Source organism: Triticum dicoccoides, chromosome 1A (genome assembly GCF_002162155.2).
Source record: "Triticum dicoccoides isolate Atlit2015 ecotype Zavitan chromosome 1A, WEW_v2.0, whole genome shotgun sequence".
NCBI lineage: Eukaryota > Viridiplantae > Streptophyta > Magnoliopsida > Poales > Poaceae > Triticum > Triticum dicoccoides.
In genome coordinates, this window is record NC_041380.1 from 577,957,871 (window position 1) to 577,962,001 (window position 4,131).

The window sequence follows — 4,131 nt, forward strand, 5'->3', positions numbered from 1 at the left end:
AAATACTAATGATAAATTGCTTATTGCTTTTGGCTGCTTGTTGATCACAAAAGCATTCTTTTTCTCATTATCTTTGAATACATGACCAGATTCTTCTACTCCCTCCGTCCCAAAATAAGTGACTCAACTTTGTATTTAACTTTAGTACAGTTGAGTCACTTATTTTGGGACGGAGGGAGTATTAAACTGCAAGAATCCTCAACAAATTATTTAAGACATCATATAACGATGCAGTATTGCTACATTATCCAGGTAGACAGGTTGCAAATTTCATCATGCCACATACTGAAGACCTGAAACTGCATGTTCAAGTAGAAACAACACCGTGCATTATCAGATCACATGGCAATGTTTGGCCAAACTTACCGCTTGCACTCCCTCATCTTGACTATCTTCTTGGAGGTGTTTTTTCCTGTCGAGGCTGTGTGATTCTCATTCTCTTGCCTGAAAAGTGAAAACTCAACCAAAGCTACGAGAGCGTTCAGCCATTTGAAGTAAAATGGTTGTGAAGTTTTCCTTTTCTCCCCTGTAAATAAGTTTCAGAGATTCTTTCCAAGTCCCTATCCAACTTTGGATGCAAGAGTCTGAATGTGTCACTGCAGAACTGCTATCATTGATACTCGGTTGAACACTGGAACTGTTGTTTTTGCAGCTGACGCCCAAGCTGTCGCTGCAGCTCAAGCCCGGAGAGGAATTGAGTGGGGTCTAGAATTGCTCAAAAAAGGCCTGATTTGGAGAGTGGGAAATTGAAAGAACATCCAAATTCAGAGAGATCAATGGATCCCGAGATATCCTGGACTGCGTACGGCTGCCTTTGTGAGAAGATCACGTCTGCGGTGGGTAAACCAGTTAATGAAACAGGGTACTAGAGAATGGGACCTGAATCTGATAAACCAAATATTTCATTCCTTTGATGCCGAGGAAATCGCCAAAATTCGGATCCCCTCAGTGGAATATGAAGACACGGCTGCATGGCACTACGAGAAAAACGGGGTTTTCACGGTGAAGAGTGCATATAAATTGGCCGAACAACTCATGAGGGATAGTTCGTCGAAACCATCAAGCTTAGGGAGCAAGGTGGGTGACCGAAAATTGTGGGACTTGATTTGGAAGGCAAAGGTCCCTGAAAAAGTTAAAATCTTTGGATGGTGAGTGGCAACGCGAACTCTGGCGACAAAACATAATGCTCTAAGGAGAACCATTGCAAGAGATGACATATGTGAGATCTGCGGAAATGAAAGGGAGGATGAATACCACGCTGTGATCACATGCAGAAATGAGATGAAAGCATACTGGGAACTCCCAAAGGAGGAATTGCTTTGGTATACTGGGGAAGACTGGCTCCAACTGCTGCTGGACCCGCTCAATGAAAATGTTAGAACAAATACCCTCCTCGTGTGCTGGGAGGCGTGCAACCTGTGGAATAACTTAATTCATGGAGATGAAAAAAAATACTGTATCGGGTTCAGTTGCAAGACGTCTTGCGCAAGTTTGGCCTGGATTGGGCTAATAGCCAACTGCCTGATGCCCCAGTGAATGGAAGTAGGAGTGGATCCCTTTTTGATGGCCAGCCTTGTAGACCTGTTGCAAACACAACCAATCATTGGGTAAAACCAGGTGTGGGGACGGCGAAAATCAACACGGATGCGGCATTCCAGAGGGAATCAGGCAGAGCTTGGGCCGGTGGTGTTGTTTGAGATGCTGCCGGGGCTGTTTATATTTCAGTATGCAGAGATCTGGGGTACTGTGCTTCGGTCGAAGAAACAGAGGCAAGTGCGTTGTTGAGTGGCTTACAGGAGCTCGCACGGGCCTACCGAGGTGCACTAGAAGTCGAAGTTGATTGTGCAGCACTGGGAAAGGAGATTTTGTCAAGAGAGCAATGTCGATTGGCGAGATACCCGCTGATTGCAGACACAAAAGAGACACTAAAGCCGTTTCCCTCTCCTCAAATCAGGGTGGTAGGCAGGAAATGCAATAGCCTCGCTCACGAGCTGGGAGCGGAGGCCAACAGAAGTGGCAACAGTTTACTTTTCGACAGAGTTCCTGTATCTCTGGAGCAGCTTCGTCTGCGTGAATGTAATCATCAACCATGAGTAGTGAACTCATTGGTTCTCAAAAAAAGTTAGAAGAGGAAGATCATAGACTCTGGTTAACTGAAACTACAGATTGGACAACTTTTCAAGCGTAGATAGATACTCCCTCTGTCCGGAAATACTTGCCATCATCTCCTTAAGAGCATCCCGAATTGCACCAAGAGTTCCACTTGGCTTACTTTGCCCCCACCGGTCCGTGATAACCGAGGCCAGTGCCGGATGCCTCTCCCACATGATCTCATACCTAGCCGCAGTTTTGTTTTTAGGCGGCTCCACATGCGATAACCGAACCATCAATGGACAATGGTCCGAGCAAGACGATGCCAAGTGATCAATCTGAGTAAAGGGAAACATATCCTTCCATGCTTCATCAACGCATGCTCTGTCCAAACGAACCCGGACATTTCTGTTGCCCACTTGTCCATTATCATATGTATACGGGATCCCGGAGAACTCCAAATCCATTAGTTCACAGGCCAATAGATAGTCCCTGAACTGTTGCATTTGAATCTCAGATCGTTGTGTATGAGAAAGGTGTTCATGTTGCCACATGGCTTCATTAAAATCCCCACACACTAGCCACGGCTCCGAGGAGGTGGCATGCTTTCCACCCGTGGTTCTCCGTACACATAGGTCGTCATCCATGTCTTATCTTTGCTCCATCTACAATTCGCATGTCTATATACCGTGCACACGAGTCCAAAACTGTCACTTGTAAATTTTCATCTCAATAGAGGGCTAGGCCCCCACTGAGCCCATCACTGGATACGCCCGCAAATCCTCTCATCTGCAATCTAAACTTGATTTTCTCCATCTTGCATGAGGCTTGTCTAGTTTCAGAAAGAAATCCAGCCCCGGGGAATTGGCTTTGCAGAGGGCCAAAACCTCGCGAACTATCCGGCGGTCCCCCCGGCAGTTCCATACTAGAGAACTCATTAGACCCGGCGGTCCTCCTCGAGGGAGGCCGCCGATCGAACATCAGAAGCATCTTCAGAGACAGTTTTTGCGCGCTTACTGCCCGAGCTACTAGTTGGCGAGTGAACATCATCTCCCTCTTCCCCCTTCCCAAGGGTCAACGTAAGAACACCAGGCGGGACCATGGTGCTCCCAGTCCTGTTAACCATACCCGCCTCGTCCATTGCAAGCCGCTTCCGCACAGATGGATCAACTTGCATGAGTGTGTGGGCGGTCTTTGACGGGCTTGTGGCTGTATCTAATGTTTTCGAATCAACCTGCTTTGGTGGCTTGTTTACACGGCTGGGTGTGTAGTCATGCTTCTGCTCATTCCCCCGATTAGCACTTTCCGGCCGTGGCTTATTAGGGCCATCAGCATATAGCCACGCACCAAACTTCTTGCTCTTCTCCTCATGGATCCCGCTACCACATTCCTTGAACTCATGGCCTATGATGCCACATACACTGCAGAATCGAGCTAGTTTCTCATAGCGCACCAGGAAGACCTGACGCTCCTTTCCTCTTACAATACTGACGAACTTGGTGAGAGGCTGCCGCACATCATGGCGCACCCTGATTCTCACATAGTCCCCGCATGTGTTTCCGTTTAACCTCATCTCCAAAATCCTCCCAGAGTTCCTAAGCAGATGTTCCACAATGCTTTTCTTACAGAAACCCTCTGGCAGTTTGTGAATCTGGAGCCAGACAGGCATATGCACCATAGGCACCTCCTCTGCCTTCGTGAAACCATCATAGGGGCACATTAGCACCAAAAAGTTCCTGAACAACCATGGACCTTGTTCGATCATCTGTTCCCAGTCGCCGAGGCATGCAGCCTGAACAACGAACAGGTTCGGGCCAACCGGGCGGAAGTTCACATGTTGAGCAGGATTCCACGCCGCCCGCATGTCCTTGTAGAAGGCCGTCGGGCTGAAGGTTTTGTCCGTGTGAACCCTAGCTAGGGCTAGCCACCTGACTCTCTCATTGATCTCCGGGTCGTTCTCATCGATTACCAGATCATCAAAGACTTCATCCTCTAAGTTCAACTGCTCCATGAACTCATCAAGATCGGATCTCATGGCGG